The sequence below is a fragment of the Bubalus kerabau genome, chromosome 3, assembly GCF_029407905.1.
Source record: "Bubalus kerabau isolate K-KA32 ecotype Philippines breed swamp buffalo chromosome 3, PCC_UOA_SB_1v2, whole genome shotgun sequence".
Classification (NCBI taxonomy): domain Eukaryota; kingdom Metazoa; phylum Chordata; class Mammalia; order Artiodactyla; family Bovidae; genus Bubalus; species Bubalus kerabau.
In genome coordinates, this window is record NC_073626.1 from 35,106,557 (window position 1) to 35,125,414 (window position 18,858).

General features: G+C 41.1%; 1 pseudogene; it reads right to left on the reverse strand.

Annotated features, from left to right (window-relative positions):
* Positions 1-12,399: 12,399 nt before the first annotated feature.
* Positions 12,400-18,576, reverse strand: LOC129647223 (RWD domain-containing protein 1-like; annotated as a pseudogene).
* Between the last annotated feature and the right edge of the window lie 282 nt (positions 18,577-18,858).

Consider the following 18,858-nt stretch of genomic DNA (forward strand, 5'->3'; position numbering starts at 1 on the left):
GAAATAATTATAGATTCACAAGACGTTGCAAAGGATGTACAGAGAAATCCCCTGTATCCTTCATTCAGTTCTCCCACCCCCATGGCTACATTTTACATAACTATGGTACAATATCAAAACCAGGAAACAGATTGGTACTATATGCATATAAAGTTTCATATCATTTTATCAAGTGTAGATTTGCGTAACCAGCTTTGCAACCAAGATACAAAACTACTTACTTACCAAAAAGATCTCTCTCCTGATACTCTTTATAGTCACTGCACCCCCAATTGCTGTCCTTAATTTCTGGTAATTAACTTTCTACCTCTGTAATTTTGTCATTTTGAGAATGTTATACAAATGAAATCATGTGACATTTTGAGATGGTCTTCTTTTTCATTCAGTATAATGCCCTTGAGATCCATCCAAGCTGTTTTATGTATCATTTGTTCCTTTTTAATGTTGAGTAGTACTCCATGATATGGATATACCATAGCTTGTTTTACCATTCGCCTACAGGGGGACATCTGAGTTGTTTTCAGTTTTTGGCTACTGCAAATGAAGCTGCTGTGAACGTTCATGCCTCAGCTTTACGTGGGTAAAAATTGCTATTTGAGAAGGATAAACATATAGGAGTGTGATTGCTGTATTGTATGGTGTGTGTGTGTGTATGCATGTGTGTTCAGTCGCTAGTCGTATCCCACTCTGCGACCCCGTGGACTGCAGCCTGCCAGACTCCTCTGTCCATGGAATTTTCCAAGCAAGAATACTTCAGTGGGTTGCCATTGCCTACTCCAGGGGATCTTCCTGACCCAGGGATCAAACCCTTGTCTCCTGCGTCTGCAGCTTTGGCAGGTGAATTCTTTACCACTGCACTACCTGGGAAGCCTCTGTTATATGGTAAATACATGCTTTGTTTTTTTGAATAAATGCCAAACTATTTTCCAGAGTGACTATACCATTTTATTTTCTCATTAACAATGTATGAGACATTTGGAAATTCAGTTTCTCTGCATCATCACTAGCGTTAGGAATCATCATTTAAAAACATTATCTGTTTTAATAGGCCCAATTTTTTTTTTGTCACATTGTCTGGCTTGGAGGATCTTAGTTCCCTAAACAAGGAACCCTTGCCCCCTGCAGTGGAAGGGTGGAGTCCTAACCACTGAACCACCAGGGAATTCCCTCTCCTCTCATTATAGTCTTAATTTGCATTTCCTTGTTGGCTAGTGATGTTGAACATTTTTTCTGATATACTTATTTGTCACCTGTATATCCTCTTTGGTGAAATAGTTCTTCATGCTTTCTGCCCACTTTCTAGTGGGTTATTTGTTTTTTACTGTACAGTCCAATTCAGTCACGCACTCATGTCCGACTCTTTCTGACCCCATGGACTGCAGCGTTCCAGGCCTCCCTGTCCATCAGCAACTCCCGGAGTTTACTCAAACCCATGTCCATTGAGTCAGTGATGCCATCCAACCATCTCATCCTCTGTCGTCCCCTTCTCCTCCCGCCTTCAATCTTTCCCAGCATCAGGGTCTTTTCAAATGAGTCAGATAGTTATATATTTTAGATAGTAGTATTTTTGTAAGATATATGGTTTGCAAATATTTCCTCCCAGCTTGTTTTCTCATTTTCTCGATGGCTTTTCACAGAGCAAAAGTTTTTAAATTGATGAATTCCAATTTATTGATCTTTTTTCTTTGCGGAGCATGTTTTTGGTATCAAGTTTAACAACTCTTCTCCAGGCCCTAGGACCCGAAGATTTTCTCCTGTGCTTTCTTCTAAAAGTTTATTAATTTCATGTTCTACCTTTAAATCTGTGATACATTTTGAGTCAATTTTGGTTTAAGGTGTGAGATTTAGATTGAGATTCAATTTTTACTTTTTTTCCTATGTATATCCAGTTGCTCCAGCATCGTTTGTTGAGACTGTCCTTCTGGACTTCCCTGGTGGTCCCGTGGTTAAGACTCTGTGAATCCACTACAGGGCGATGTGGGCTCAGTCCCTTGTTAGGGAACTAAAGTCCTGCATGCTGCTTGGCAAGGCCAAAATATATACATATATATATGTATGTATGTATATGTGTGTGTGCGTGCTTACGCTTGTGCTCAGTCATGTCTTATTCTTTGCAACCCCATGAACTGTAGCCCTCCAGGCCCCAATGTCCATGGAATTCTCCAGGCAAGAATACTGAAGTGGGTTGCCATTTTCTTCTCCTATATATAAATATATAGTAAAAGAAAGCCTTTAGAAAAAGACTGTCCTGTTGATACCACACATTCTTGATAACTGTGGTTATATAATAAGTCTTGAAGTAGAGTGATTCCTTCCACTTATTCTTTTTCAAAATTATTTTAACTATTCTAATTCCTTTGCCTTTCCATATGAGTTTTAGAATACTCTTGTATACATTAAAAAATATTTGCTTTTTGGTGAGAATTATGTTAAACTTGTATACCAGTTTGGGAAGAATTGACATCTTTACTATGTTAAGTCTTCCAACCCATGAAAACAGTACATCTTTCCATTCATTTAGATCTTCTTTGATCTCTTTCATCAGTGTTTTAGAGTATTTAGCATACAAGTCCTATACATGTTATGTTAGACTTACACCTATTTAATTTTTTTGAGTGATTGAAAATTGTGTTGTATTTAAAATTTTGTTTCTATATGTTCATTGCTAGATTATAGAAGTGCAACAGAATTTTGTGCAATTACCTTATATCTTAAAACACCACTGAATTCACTTATTAGCTCTAGGGGTTTTTGTAGATTCCCTGAGATCTTCTATGTAGATATTGTGTCATCTGCAAATAGAAAGAGTTTTATTTCTTCTTTTCCTGTCTGTATACCTTTTACTTCCTTTTCTTGCCTTATTGAACTATGTAGATCTTCCAGTATTATTACTGTGTTGAACAGACTATATATATTTTAACTTAAGAAATCTATACATTTTATATTTTTGTGTTAAGCACTTTACAAATATTAGCTCATTTAACACTCATAACAATCCTGAATCAGGTTCTATTGTGTTATCACTCTTATTTTACACATGAGGAAACTGAGGCTCAAAGAGATCGAGTAATCTGCCCTACAGTTATCTGTGATAAGTTGCTCAGTTATCTCCGACTCTTTGCAACCCCATGGACTGTAGCCCACCAGGCTCCTCTGTCCATGGGATTTTCCAGGCAAGAATACTCGAATGGGTTGCCATTTCCTTCTCCAACAGTTACCTGCTGCTGCTGCTGCTGCTGCTAAGCCGCTTCAGTCGTGTCCCAACCTGTGCGACCCCATAGACGGCAGCCCACCAGGCTCCCCCGTCCCTGGGATTCTCCAGGCAAGAACACTGGAGTGGGTTGCCATTGCCTTCTCCAATGCATGGAAGTGAAAAGTGAAAGTGAAGTTGCTCAGTCATGTCCGACTCTTAGTGACCCCATGGATTGTAGCCCACCAGGCTCCTCCATCCATGGGATTTTCCAGGCAACAGTACTGGAGTGGGGTGTCATTGCCTTCTCCACCAACAGTTACCTACAGCTGTGTAAAAATTAGTCCTTGTGGTTGAGTGGTTAAACTAAATGCCAGTTCCCTCCCTAGGTGCGCCAAAACAACAACAACAACAACAACAACCTCCTCCCCACAAAAAATCCAGAAAGAGGGAAAAAATTACCCTCAAATGTAGTGAGTTAAAACAACAAGAAATATTTATTATCTTCCACAGTTTCTGTGAGTCAGGAATTCAAGAATGGCTTGACTGGGAGATTCTGCCTAGGGAGTCGTTTATTCGATTTCAGGCAGATACTATCTGGGGTTCTTGTAGCTAAATGCTCTATTGGAATGAGGGACTCTGTTTGCAGGGCAGTTCACTCACATCGTGAGTGAGTGGGTGCTGCCTGTTAGCCAGAGGTCTCAGTTTCTCTCCACATGGACCTCTCCTAGGGCTGCTTGAGTGTCCTTATGATCACTCCATTGGCTTTACCAAGAGCAAGCCATTCAAAAGAGCAAGGTAGAAGATGCAATGCCCTTTTATGACCTAGCCTCCGTAGTCATACATTAATCACATGGACCAGACCTGATTCAGTGAGGTACAGGACAACTCAAGGGTAGGAATATCAGGAATCAAGCTGTCTTGGAGACTGGCTACCACAGTTGATAAATAGCAGATCTGAGATTGAACTCAAGGAAATCTGACTCCAGAGTTGGAAGTCATAATCACTGTGTTACACTGCCTAACTATAGGGAGATTTGAGCCGGTGAGAAGTATGAGTTCTGTAAAATGGGTGAAGGGCAGTTGAGGAAGGGCAGAAAGAAAGAAAGAAAGTGAAGTCACTCAGTTGTGTCTGACTCTTTGTGACCCCATGGACTGTAGCCCACCAGGATCCTCCATCCATAGGCTTTTCCAGGCAAAAATACTGGAGTGGGTTGCTATTTCCTTCTCCAAGAGACCTTCCTGACCCAGAGATTGAACCCAGGTCTTCCGCATTATAGACAGACACTTTACCATCTGAACCACCAGGGAAGCCCATTGGCAGGTTGGTATAAACCCCTGACAGGGTTTCTGCCATAAGCCGTATGAGGTCACCATGGAACTGCAAAGCAGGGCTCCTTCACTTGCTTCTCACAGGGCGTGTCATACATTCACACAAGCACACTGTAGAGTTAGTGAAATACAGCAGAAAACATGTTCACTAGGAGAATGAAGAACTAGAGTTCCAAGCATCCTTACCTTGTTCTGAAGAATCCTGGACAAGCCCCCAAGATGAAAGGTTGCTGCTGAACCACAAAAGACACCAGGATTCTTGGCTTCCAGAGGAGAATTTAATCTGGGGCCAGTGATGAGGCTTGATGGTTCAGAGCTTTTGTGTAATAAAATTTTATTAAAGTATAAAAGAGATAGAGAAAGCTTCTGACACAGACATCAGAAGAGGCAGAAAGAAGGGCAGGTGGCATCTTATTGTTATGGTTCAGTCACTAAGTTGTATCTGACTGTTTGCAACCCCATGGACTGTAGCACGCCAGGCTTCTCTGTCCTTCACTATCTCCCAGAGTTTGCTCAGACTCAAGTCCGTTGAGTCAGTGATGCCATCCAATCATCTCATACTCTGTTGCCCCCTTCTCCTTCTGCCCTCAGTCTTTCTCAGCCTCAAGGTTAAGAAAACAGATCAATTTTAGGAAGAGAACATTTGTAAATTGAGCATCTGGAAACTGAGTCTCTTAAAATTATTCATACTGTGAACCTCTTGAGAGGTTGCCGTATTCCCCAGACTGCAATCCTGAACGACAGTCCTGTGACTTCTCCAACCTCCTACACTTTCTCCCCTTCTCATTCTCTGCTGATGGCACTGCTTGCTAATCTACAGAGAAAATGAAGGCAACCACCAGCCATCTACCCACTGACAGCATCTATACCCATACACTCTGCTTGCCCTCCTCCTCTGCTCCCAAGACCAACTCCTTGACTCGAGCTATTGTTGTTTAGTTGCTAGGTCATGTCCAACTCTTCTGCGACCCCATGGACTGTAGCCCACCAGGCTCCTTTGTCCGTGGGATTTCCCAGGGAAAAATACTGGAGTAGGTTGCTATTTCCAGCTCCAGAGGATCTTCCCGACCCAGGGATCAAACCCTTGACTTGAGTACTAGATCTCATTTTGGGAATTCGCTGGTGGTCCTGTGGTTGGGACTCCTTGCTTTCATTGCTGAGGGCCCTGGTTCAATCGCTGGTTGGGGAACTAAGATCCCACAGAAAAATGGTGTGGTCCAAAAAATAAAAAAAGAAAGAAAGATCTCTTTCCCTTTCAACTACTCAAGAACATTGGGCCTGTCAGCCATTCACCACTCTATCTTCAGTTTGTCCCATTCCTATCAGCAAATACGTAAGGCTATAGTATTATTCACCTTTAATTGTTCTCATGGTTCATGATGTGGTTGGAGAAACTTAATTTAAAGGCTCAACAAGGTTTATAAATATACATAAACAACATGTGAAAATGAAAATTTTAAGTACAGCAAATGATAATGTGCTAAATTGCACAGATTCTTTAATAATGCAATAGAAACTTAGAAAATATAGAGAAAACTGTAGGTTTAGGTGGGATAGAAAAAGAGAGAACCGAGGACAGCTTTCTAAAAAGCTATATTTGTCAGAGTTCTCTGTTGGAAGCAATGGAAATAGACTCTGATTTTAAGTTAAGCTAAAATAGCTCATAGAATCACTGGGAAAGCTGGAAAACCAGGCTCAGAGCCTAAACAGCTATCACCACAGCCAAAACCACTCCGTAAATGGTGTCTGGTGAGGACACCACTGTCCACTAGATGTCGCACCTCACACTGTTGACACCGTCAGGCAGGGACCTGAGCTTGGCACTGTGGCCACCACTGCCGTAGAAACGGGAAGCTGCTGCTGCCAGGAACTCTGTTCCATTGACTCTGCCGCTTTTCACCAATAACTCCAGAGTCAAAGTCTAAAATAGCTGTGTCTGTTTGACCCAGCCTAGGTCAAGGCCAGCACTCAGCTTCCAGAGGGGGCTGGGAGAGCAAGTATCTGGCATTTTCAGCTTCTGTAGTGAAACATAGGATCTGCTTCATAGAAGATTTATTAGATTGGACATTCTCAGATGCTGAGCAGCCTTCACTCACCCACCCGCCCCGATAGAAGTGTCCACTTACAGTTGGCTGAAGTTAGAGGGCAGAAAAAGGAAGGGGCTGGTTAGTTAAGAGATGAAGAAGTGGTCCAGGGCAGCAGGCATGACACTTGAAGAAGCCTGGGAGGAGCACCTGAGGAAGGAAAGGCTGGAGGCCAAGAGCTGTGGCAAGTTCTAGGGAGAGTAATAGTGTACAGTATTCAGATAGAGAGAGATGTCTTGAGACCAAGGGCATTTCCAGTCAAGTGGAGAGGTAGAAGCCAATTATAGGGAATTATGGAGAAAATGAGTATAAAGACAGGAAGGAATCTTGTACTGAAAATGCTTGTCTCTTTTAATGATCGCAAAACCACAATCCAATGTGTGTTGATGATCTTCTTTTAGTGGTTTTATTCATTTTGGGGGCAATTATATTTCTCTTTTGTGAACTGCCCATTCATATATTTTGCTTATTTTTCTACTGAGGTCTTTATTTTTCTCCCAACAAATTGTAGGTGTTTTTTTTTTTTTTATAGATTAAAGGGCTAAGATTGAGGGTATAAATTTTGAGTAAAAGAACTTTTTTTCCTGCTTAGCAGTAAGAGTTTAAACAGTCAGTTTTCCTTACAATCTCCTGTGGAAAAGGGCAGATTTACTTTATTTTTCAAAATAACAACTTTATCAAAATATAATTCACATACCGTAAAATTCACCTATTTTGAAGTTTACAGTTCAATGGTTTTAGTATATCCACAGAGTTGTGCAAACATCAGCACTAATTCCAGAGACATTTATCCTCCTAAAAAGAAGCCATAAACCTAATAGTAGTCACTCCCTGTTTCTCCTCCCCAGTCTCTCATGATCAGTAATCTTGATGTTGCTATTGATCAGCCTACTCTGGACATTTAAAGTAAATGGAATCATATAATACATGTCCTTTTGTGTCTGGGTTATTTCATAAAATAATATTTTTAAAGTTCATCCATGCTGTGGCATATATCAAAACTTCATTCCTTTTTATTGCCAAATAACATTCTATTGTATGTGTATACTACATCTTGTTTAATCATTCATGAGTTAATGGAGATAATGATAGTAACAGATTATTGTTCATGGACTATAGAATAGGAAACCACAAGTCTATAGTGATGTAAATGAATTGAATGTACAATGAGGAATAGGATATTTACAATTTCAAATACCTCTCCACAAAATGCTTACTAATTACTAAAAAAAAAAAAAAATAACTTCGCAGTGGAGATCCCTGGTAGACACTACCTTAATCAAGCAACAGAAGCAGACATTATCAGTACTGGGAGGGAATGTTTGAAATCTTACACCACCTGAGAGGATGCAATGAGAGAAATGCTTCGTCCCTTTTATACCGTTCCATCCAAAGATGCATAATCTGAACCCAATCACGAGGAAACTTCAGCAAAGCCAAACTGATGGATATGAAATAACAGACTTGTAATCTTTTAAAATGTCAAGGTTAGGAATGTCAAGCAAAGACTGAAGAACTGTTCTTGATGGATAAGACTAAAGAGATAGGACAACAAAATATGATGTATAATTGAGATCTGGATCTTTGGGGGATAACTAGAGACTCTGGAAAGGAGCCTGAGAATTAAATGGTATTTATGTATCAATGCTAATTTGTTTTGAATTGGAGTTATGTAAGAGAATGTCCTTATTTTGGAAAACATCTGCTAAAGTATTCAGGAGCGGTGGGTAACAGCAATTTACTCTCAAATTGCTCAAAAACAGGAAAAGCTCTACAATTTGTACAATTTTCACTTTTTTCCAAAATAAAAATGTGTAAGAAATACAAAATAAGAAAAAAACCCAACAACAAGAAGAAAAGCAATAAAAATTGAAATGAGGATTAATTAGGAAACATGGCTAGCCTCAGGGAATTGTTGTGAATTGTTGTTGTTTAGTCACTAAGTCGTGTCCAACTCTCTTGCGACCCCATGGACTGTAGCCCACAAGGCTCCTCTGTCCGTGGGGTTTCCCAGGCAAGAATACCGGAGTGGGCTGCTGTTTCCTTCTCCAGGGGATTTTCCTGACCCAGGGATGGAACCTGCGTCTCCTGCATTGGCAGGCAGTTTCCTCTACCGCTGGGCCACGAAGGAAGCCTCAGGGAATACCTATCTGTTATTAGGCTAAATAGCTAGTCTATTATTGGGATAGATACCAAGTGTGCTAAAAAATAAGCTAGATTAACTCAGGTTTACAGTCTTAAATCAAGATTTATTTAAATGACAGAATAACACTTTAAATTGGAATTTCTATAGGAAAACTCTTTGTTATTGCAAGGGTGAGATCCTTCAGGCCTATTTACTCCTGTGCATACAATTAGTTTAATGTTGTTATTCTTAACACATCATGGTTTCTGAGATGTTACAGAAAAGACAGTTAGGTCTAGAGAATGTTTGTGTATATGTGTATGTGTGTGTGTGTGCGTGTGTATATAAATCAAGTTACTTTCAGTTCAGTTCAGTTGCTCAGTCGTGTCCGACTCTTTGGGACCCCATGAATCGCAGTACGCCAGGCCTCCCTGTCCATCACCAACTCCCGGAGTTCACCCAAACTCATGTCCATCGAGTCGGTGATGCCATCCAGCCATCTCATCCTCTGTCGTCCCCTGCTCCTCCTGCCCCCAATCCCTCCCAGCATCAGAGTCTTTTCCAATGAGTCAACTCTTCGCATGAGCTGGCCAAAGTACTGGAGTTTCAGCTTTAGCATCATTCCTTCCAAAGAAAACCCACGGCTGATCTCCTTCAGAATGGACTGGTTGGATCTCCTTGCAGTCCAGGGGACTCTCAAGAGTCTTCTCCAACACCACAGTTCAAAAGCATCAATTCTTCGGCACTCAGCTTTCTTCACAGTCCAGCTCTCACATCCATACATGACTACTGGGAAAATCATAGCCTTGACTAGACGGACCTTTGTTGGCAAAGTCATGTCTCTGCTTCTCAATATGCTATCTAGGTTGGTCATAACTTTCCTTCCAAGGAGTAAGCGTCTTTTAATTTCATGGCTGCAGTCACCATCTGCAGTGGTTTTGGAGCCCCCCAAAATAAAGTCTGCCGCTGTTTCCACTGTTTCCCCATCTATTTCCCATGAAGTGATGTGACTGGATGCCATGATCTTCGTTTTCTGAATGTTGAGCTTTAAGCCAACTTTTTCACTCTCCTCTTTCACTTTCATCAAGAGGCTTTTTAGTTCCTCTTCACTTTCTGTCATAAGGGTGGTGTCGTCTGTGTATCTGAGGTTATTGATATTTCTCCCGGCAATCTTGATCCCCTCTTGTGCTCTTCCAGCCCAGCGTTTCTCATGATGTACTCTGCATATAAGTTAAATAAGCAGGGTGACAATATACAGTCTTGACATACTCCTTTTCCTATTTGGAACCAGTCTGTTGTTCCATGTCCAGTTCTAACAGTTGCTTCCTGACCTGCATGTAGGTTTCTCAAGAGGCAGTTCAGGTGGTCTGGTATTCCCATCTCTTGAAGAATTTTCCACAGTTTATTGTGATCCACACAGTCAAAGGCTGCTGCTGCTGCTGCTAAGTCGCTTCAGTCGTGTCCGACTCTGTGTGACCCCATAGACGGCAGCCCACCAGGCTCCCCTGTCCCTGGGATTCTCCAGGCAAGAACACTGGAGTGGGTTGCCATTTCCTTCTCCAATGCATGAAAGTGAAAAGTGAAAGTGAAGTCACTCAGTAGTGTCTGACTCTTAGTGACCCCATGGACTGTAGCCCACCAGGCTGGCTAGGGGGGGCAAAAAAAAAGAGAGCAAAAATATCCTGGTTAGGAATAAGAAAAGAGATACACTCACAAACACAAACGAGGTTGAAAGTTACTTGCAACTATATGGCAACAAATGTGAACAACTAGAGGAAATGGATATTTCAAAAGAAAAAATGTTACTGAAACTGACCTATGAAGAAACAGAAAAGGAAAAGAGAAGTTATCACCCAAGATATCAGGATGATTGTTACAAATTTACCCTTAAAGAGAGCACCAAAACCACATGGTTTCACAGCGGCATCACATCTATCTTTTAGCAAAGAGATGATTCCAGTGATGTTTAATTATGCTAGAATATAGGGGGGAAAGTTTCGCTCTTTTTATAAGCAGATCTTGTAACTACCGCTTTAATTTCTTTAATGGTTATAGGTTTATTCAGGTTGTCTATGTCTCCTTGATATAATTGGGTAAATTGCATTTTTAATGGGAACTAATCATTTGTGTAAATTGTCAAATTAATTGGCACAAAGTTCTTCATATTGCTTCATAGCTTTTTAAACTGATCCACTACGGACAATATGGTTGTGTAGGTGGTTTTCTGCACGAGCTTATCTGGACAAGGAGTGAGTGGGAGCAGCCTGCATCCAGCTGTCCAAGTGGCAAGCCCTAGGTTAGGGTTACAGCCACCCACAGGCGAAGTGAAAGTCGCTCAGTTGTGTCTGATTCTTTGCAACCCCATGATCTTCCCAACCCAGGTCCCTGCATTGCAGGCGGATCCTTTACCGACTGAGCTATCAGAGAAGCCCTGCAGGCGAAACCTTTTCCTAATTCTCACAAAGGCACTGTGAGGGTTAGTGATAGCCAGGCTATAACTTATCCATCATCCTTGGTGGCTCAGACAATAAAGAATCTGCCTGCAATACAGGAAACTGGGGTTCAATCCCTGGGTGGGGGAGATCCCCTGGAGAAGGGAGTGGCTACCCACTCCTGTATTTTTGCCTGGTAAATCCCATGGACAGAGAGGAACCCAACAGGCTATACAGTCCATGGGGTCACAAGGAGGTGGACACGACTGAGAGACTGAACTGAACTGAGCTAATCTTTCCATTTTTTTAATCCCTCTTTTTAAAGATTGTTTTCTTGCCCTCTGTCTTTTTTCTCTTGATCAATCAATTCTGCTAGTTTTGCTTGTTTTATTTGTTTATTTCAAAGAACTTTCTTTTGTCTTTTTAAAAATTTTAAACTTGTTATTTTGTATTGGGGTATAGACGATTAAAGAAACGTCTTTTGTCTTTTTACCATCTCTGTTGTATTCAATTAATTTCTGCCTTCATTTTTATTACTGCCACTCTTCCTCTTTCTTCAAGGTTATTGTGTTTGTTTTTTTCTTTAGTTTTTGAACTGGAAACTTAGCCGAGCAATTTTTTTAACTTTTCTTTTGTAATATAAACATTTAGAACTATACATTTTTCTCTATAAATCACTTTATCAGCATCTAATGAAGTTTTGGACAGAGGAATTGTTTATATACTCATTATTTATTGAAGTATAGTTGATGTACAATATTATAAGTACAATATGGTGATTCACAATCTGGTGAGGCTTTTACTTAATTCTGAAAATGTTTACACTTAAAAGTTGAAAGAATTGTACAGTGATACCCAAATGCTCAACACCTAATTTCTACAGTTAAGATTTTACTTTATCTGCCTTATCGTGCAACTTTCCATTTATTCATCCTTTCTTCTATTGATTTCAAGGGTCTTATTTTTTATTCACTTGGAAGGAAATGACAGATATTAGCACATTTCACTCTTAAAGATTTCAGCATGCATATCATTACCTGGAGTTTATTATTTTTACTGATTGAAATTTTAAGGTCGGTTTATTAAGCTCAATGATAAAAGCTGTCAGAAGACTTTTTTCCTGAAAATTATTTTTTCTTATGAAAAAAAGAAAAGAAAATCAATACACACCCTCAGCATAGACATAGATGCTGTGGCAGTCAAGCCTCTTTAAGATGAGGATAGTTTACTAGTTGGTCAAGTCACTCTCTGGTCAGCAGGATTGTAGTCTGGATCATCCTCCTTATCCTCTGGATCCAAGTCATTTAATTTCTGGACAAGTGACTCATCTACCTCCACGCTGTATCCAGCATCCTCCAAGAACTGGATATTAGCTGTGTCAGGATTATGATCTGTTTCAAACAGCTGTTTCCCACTTAATTTACTTTTTCCTGCTTGTTCCTTTACTTTCATTCATTTAAAAACATTTCCAAGAGTTCTGTATTAAACTTGGCCTTCCAACTTAAGAAATTTTGAATAGTAATAGGAGTACCATAAAATAATTGTTTTTCAGCTTCTGCTCTTCTTCTTGTCTTCAAGTTTCTATTTGATCTACCATTTCACTTAATTTTACTGGACCGCTATTGCTAAAAATCATACTATAGAAAAGCTTTCATCTGCCTGTAAAACTAGTAACTTTATTTCTAGGTTTTTCTGGGAGAGTATTTCCTAGAGGGGAGCTTCATCTGTGTGCTTTTCCATATATGTAAACTTGAGGAGGGAGGGCAGGACAGTTTCATTGTTTTCTCCAGCCTTATATGTCACAGGAATGGTGAACCTGGTTGGATTTTTCTGATACTTAGCTGAAATACTACCAAAGGAGAATATGGGATCAGGAAAGTTCATTGGAAGACCAGTTGTTAAGAGGGTTGGATCAACATACAATCACGCTCTGAAGAAGTCAGGGTAGATGGACTCCAGAGATTTCAGTTTAAAAAAAAAAAAATATATATATATATATATACATATTTAATATTCTTTTCTATCATGGTTTATCACAGAATATTGAATATAGTTCCCTGTGCTATACATTAGGACTTGTTTATCCATTCTAAATACAACAGTTTGCATCTACCAGCCTCAAACACCCAATCTATCCCTCTCCCTAACATACATAAAGAAGCACAAGCTGAAATCAAGATTGCCGGGAGAAATATCAATAACCTCAGATATGCAGATGACACCTTATGGCAGAAAGTGAAGAGGAACTAAAAAGCCTCTTGATGAAAGTGAAAGAGGAGAGTGAAAAAGTTGGCTTAAATCTCAACATTCAGAAAACGAAGATCATGGCATCTGGTCACATCACTTCATGGGAAATAGATGGGGAAACAGTGGAAACAGCGGCAGACTTTATTTTGGGGGGCTCCAAAATCACTGCAGATGGTGACTGCAGCCATGAAATTAAAAGACGCTTACTCCTTGGAAGGAAAGTTATGACCAACCTAGATAGCATATTCAAAAGCAGAGACATGACTTTGCCAACAAAGGTCCGTCTAGTCAAGGCTATGGTTTTTCCTGTGGTCATGTATGGATGTGAGAGTTGGACTGTGAAGAAGGCTGAGTGCCTAAGAATTGATGCCTTTGAACTGTGGTGTTGGAGAAGACTCTTGAGAGTCCCTTGGACTGCAAGGAGATCCAACCAGTCCATTCTGAAGGAGATCAGCCGTGGGTTTTCTTTGGAAGGAATGATGCTAAAGCTGAAACTCCAGTACTTTGGCCAGCTCATGCGAAGAGTTGACTCATTGGAAAAGACTCTGATGCTGGGAGGGATTGGGGGCAGGAGGAAAAGGGGACGACAGAGGATGAGATGGCTGGATGGCATCACCGACTCGATGGACGTGAGTCTGAGTGAACTCTGGGAGTTGGTGCTGGACAGGGAGGCCTGGCATGCTGCGATTCATGGGGTCCCAAAGAGTCGGACACTACTGAGCGACTGAACTGAACTGAACATACAGAAAACTGCAAAAATCCTAAGTGTATAGCTTGATGAATTATCACAAAATGAATACATCTAAATCAAGAAATAGAAAAGGTTCCAGAAACTCCCCTCATGTAACCACTACCTGGACTTCAAACACCATAATTCATTTTGTTTACTTTTTGAACTTGGTACAAATAAAATCATATAATTTGTATTTTTGTGTGTGGCTTTCTTTAGTACAACATTGTATCTGTGAAATCCATATAGCTGCACCTAGTGATAGTCTTCGTTTCCACTGGTATATGGTATTCCATTGTATGAATCTACTACAGTTGAAATTCTACAGTATTCATTCTACAGTTGAAATATTTACTACTATAAATAATTCCATGAGAACACTTTTGTGTGTCATTTTTATTGTGGTAAAACATACATATTTCCCCTTTTATTCATTTTTAAATATAAAATCCAGTGGCATTAAGTACATTCACAATATTGTACAACTATAACCACAATTCATTTCCAGAACTTTTTCTTATCTTTTTGATGCACATATGTGGGTATTTCTCATGGGTATATACTTAGGAAATGCTGGATCACACTGTATATGTTCAACTTTAAAAAATATTGCCAGGCTTCCCTGGTGGCTCAGTGGTAAAGAATCCACCTGCCAATGCAGGAGACACAGGTTTGATCCCTGATCCGGGAAGATCCCACATGCTGCAGATCCCACGGGCCACAGCTATTGAGCCTGTGCTCTAGAGCCCAGGAGCCACAACTACTGAAGCCTGAGAGCCCAGAGCCTATGCTCTGCAACAAGAGAAGCCATCACAATGAGAAACCCATGCACCGCAACTAAAGAGTAGTCCCAATTCACCACTAGAGAAAACCCACACAGCAATGAAGACCCAGCATGATAGAGAAAAAAAAGAAAGAAAAAATTATTGCCAATGTTTCAAAGTGGCAATGGTAACTTACATGCCTATCAACCCTGTATGATAGTTCCCATGGCTATATGCCCCTTAAATTTTAATTTTAATTAAGTTTTAATTATTTTAGAAATTTTTTTTGTATCTTTTCTCACTTCTCTGATAACTGTTTAGCACCTTTTCATATGGTCATTTAGACAATAAAAAGGGCTAAAGAAACAGAGAAGACAAAACTATATCTTACGAAATTTGAAGCTCAAGTTGTATTATTTGTGTGTTAGCAAGCAGTTTACATTTCTAATAATATGTCTCCCATTGACTAAAATCAACCCCACGGGGCAATATCTCTCACACTCCCACACTGCATATATGAGATTATATCTTAAAAAAGAAACAAAATCCTTTACAGTCACTTGAGTGGTGTTTAGGGACTTAATAGTGACAAAGGCATGAATTGAATCCACCATATTTAACAGAATATCATGCTTTCTAATTACAATTATTACCAAAAAGTGGGGTCAGCTGCTCCCCACTCAAAAACCAATAAACAGGCCAAGCTGGTGGAAGGGAAAGTTTGCTTTATTTCAGATGCCAGCAACTGTTGGGGAAGGGCAGACGTCTGTCAAAGGCAAACTGCCCACCTCCCTCCACCACAAGCAGTGGGTAAGAGCTTTTACAGACCCGGAGAGGGGGCTACGTACACAAAGCACAGTCAGCTCTGATAGTCATCTTCAAATTGGTCATTGGTGGTCTTACCAGCATCATCTTGGTTATTTTAGGTACAGTTAATCTTCAGTTCCAGGGTTCATCTGTTCCCATTTCTTGAAGCCAATTCTTGGAATTGTAGCAGCTTATGTCATGGGTACAGCCTAATTATCATGCAGTTAGCTTCTTCCACCTGCTGTTTTTCTTTTTAATTAATTAATTTATTTTAATTGGAGGCTAATTACTTTACAATATTGTGGTGGTTTTTGTTTTAATATCTATAAGACAGATCATCTATAAGCCATATAGATATGGCTCAGAGCATTATCTATAGCCCTTGCTGCTGCTACTGCTGCTAAGTCACTTCAGTCATGTCCGACTCGTAGCGACCCCATGGACTGCAGCCTACCAGGCTCCTCTGTCCATGGGATTTTCCAAGCAAGAGTACTGGAGTGGGTTGCCATTGCCTTCTCCTCTACAGCCCTTGAGGAGGAACTAAAGGTCCTTAACTATGCTCAATTAGTACATTATTATTATTTGGTCTTCTTTGACTGCTTTCCTTTGTTTCTGCATGTACTCACTTCTCTGATTAAACTTACTCTTAGCCTAAGTTTTTCCACAGACAAAAGGCAGGCAGAGGACATGGGGGGCAAAGACCGTAGGGTCCTGCTCTGTTTCATTATTACTGATATGTAGAGTATCACACTATTGCCATTCCACTCACAGGGAGTGCCTAGGCTCAGTTCTCATCTAAAGACTGTCAACATTTTTGTCCCACCCTCTCAGCATACAGCTTTTCATAAGGCTATAGCCCCAAGCAGAAGGTTGACAATAGTTTTGTTCAGCTTGCAAGGGTGTCCTTGGCTTCAAGCTGAAAATCCGTCCCAGGTCCCCCACCTCCTGGGAGGCACAAATCTCTGACTGCTACCCTTGCTTCCAGACTTATTTCAGAGCCCATGGGCTCTATGACTTTAGCAAATTCACAGAGGTGATGTTTTAAAGCTTAGATTGCTTTACTCTTTTCAAGTTCTATCTATCATTGCTATATGTCTGCTACAGGGTGCGTGTGTGTGTGTGTGTGTGTGTAAAAGCTGTAACCTGTTTTCATCTGTCTAATAAGAGTTTAGTAAGAGTTTCTCTCTTTTTTTTCTAGCCACACCATGCAACTTGTGGATCTTAGTTTCCCAACCAGGGATCGAAACTGTGCCCCCTACATTGGAAGTGCAGAGTCTTAACCACTAGACCATTCGTTCAGTTCTGTTGAGTTGCTCAGTTGTGTCCGACTCTTTGCGACCCCATGAATCACAGCATGCCAGGCCTCCCTGTCCAGCACCAACTCCCGGAGTTCACTCAGACTCACGTCCATCGAGTCGGTGATGCCATCCAGCCATCTCATCCTCTGTCGTCCCCTTTTCCTCCTGCCCCCAATCCCTCCCAGCATCAGAGTCTTTTCCAATGAGTCAACTCTTCGCATGAGCTGGCCAAAGTACTGGAGTTTCAGCTTTAGCATCATTCCTTCCAAAGAAAACCCACGGCTGATCTCCTTCAGAATGGACTGGTTGGATCTCCTTGCAGTCCAAGGGACTCTCAAGAGTCTTCTCCAACACCACAGTTCAAAGGCATCAATTCTTAGGCACTCAGCCTTCTTCACAGTCCAACTCTTACATCCATACATGACCACAGGAAAAACCATAGCCTTGACTAGACGGACCTTTGTTGGCAAAGTCATGTCTCTGCTTTTGAATATGCTATCTAGGTTGGTCATAACTTTCCTTCCAAGGAGTAAGCGTCTTTTAATTTCATGGCTGCAGTCACCATCTGCAGTGGTTTTGGAGCCCCCCAAAATAAAGTCTGCCGCTGTTTCCACTGTTTCCCCATCTATTTACCATGAAGTGATGTGACCGGATGCCATGATCTTCGTTTTCTAAATGTTGAGCTTTAAGCCAACTTTTTCACTCTCCACTTTCATTTTCATCAAGAGGCTTTTTAGTTCCTCTTCACTTTCTTCCATAAGGGTGGTGTCATCTGCGTATCTGAGGTTATTGATATTTCTCCCGGCAATCTTGATTCCAGCTTGTGTTTCTTCCAGTCCAGCGTTTCTCATGATGTACTCTGGACTATCAGGGAAGTCCTAATAAGAGTTTCTTGAATTGATGGCAGACAGGAGTTGTGACAGGATGTTAGTTAGATGCTCCCTGTTGTCTCTGGAGTTTCAGCCAAGGTCTCAAAGGCAGAAAGCAACACAATAGATGCCAGGCAACCTCTTCTCCCATCCACTTCAAAGGGAGATGGGATGAGACTGTGAACCCATCTGCCAGCATTACTATTAATAATTATCCACACTGAATCAATATAAGGGAATTAGAATTGTGGGGAGGTAGAGGGGGGGTTTTCCCCTTTGCCTAAATCCAAGTGGGGACTTCCCTGGTGGCTCAGACTGTGAAGAATCTGCCTGTAATGTGGGAGACCTGGGTTTGACCCCTGGGTTGGGAAGATCCCATGGAGAAGGGAATGGGTACCCACTCCAGTATTCTTGCCTGGAGAATTCCAAGGACAGAGGAGCCTAGTGGGCTATGGCCCATGGGGTCACAAAGAGTTGGACATGACTGAGTGACTAACACACACACGGACACACACACACACACACACAGAGCCAAGTGAGATAGAGACCTCCACTAGCACCTTGCAGAATGTTTGGCTTAGATCTCCTGGATTTAGAAAGTCCACAGGGACTCACGTCCTAACTCCCACCTGAGGACGTCCATATGCAAAATGCTGGCTGACCAGCTTTCCTGGGATGGTGAGTAAGGTGGGTTGCATGGAGAGTGAGCTGCACTGCCCTTGCCAGTAGGGCAAAGATGCAGGAGTTGTCCTGTGGACAAGTATACCTAGAAGGAAATGACTTGGAGTCATTAAAAAGGTCCTTCCCATGAAGGATGCTCTGAGAGGAAAGGAACTTCAGGAGAGTATATTTTACAGAACCTGCAGAAGGCCATGAACTTGGGGGCGGGGAGAGAGGAGTCATAGGCAGTTAACCAGAGGAGAGGCATTGCCTAGGTCCCAGTAAGAGAGCTTAAAAAAAAAGCCCACAACAGTGACACA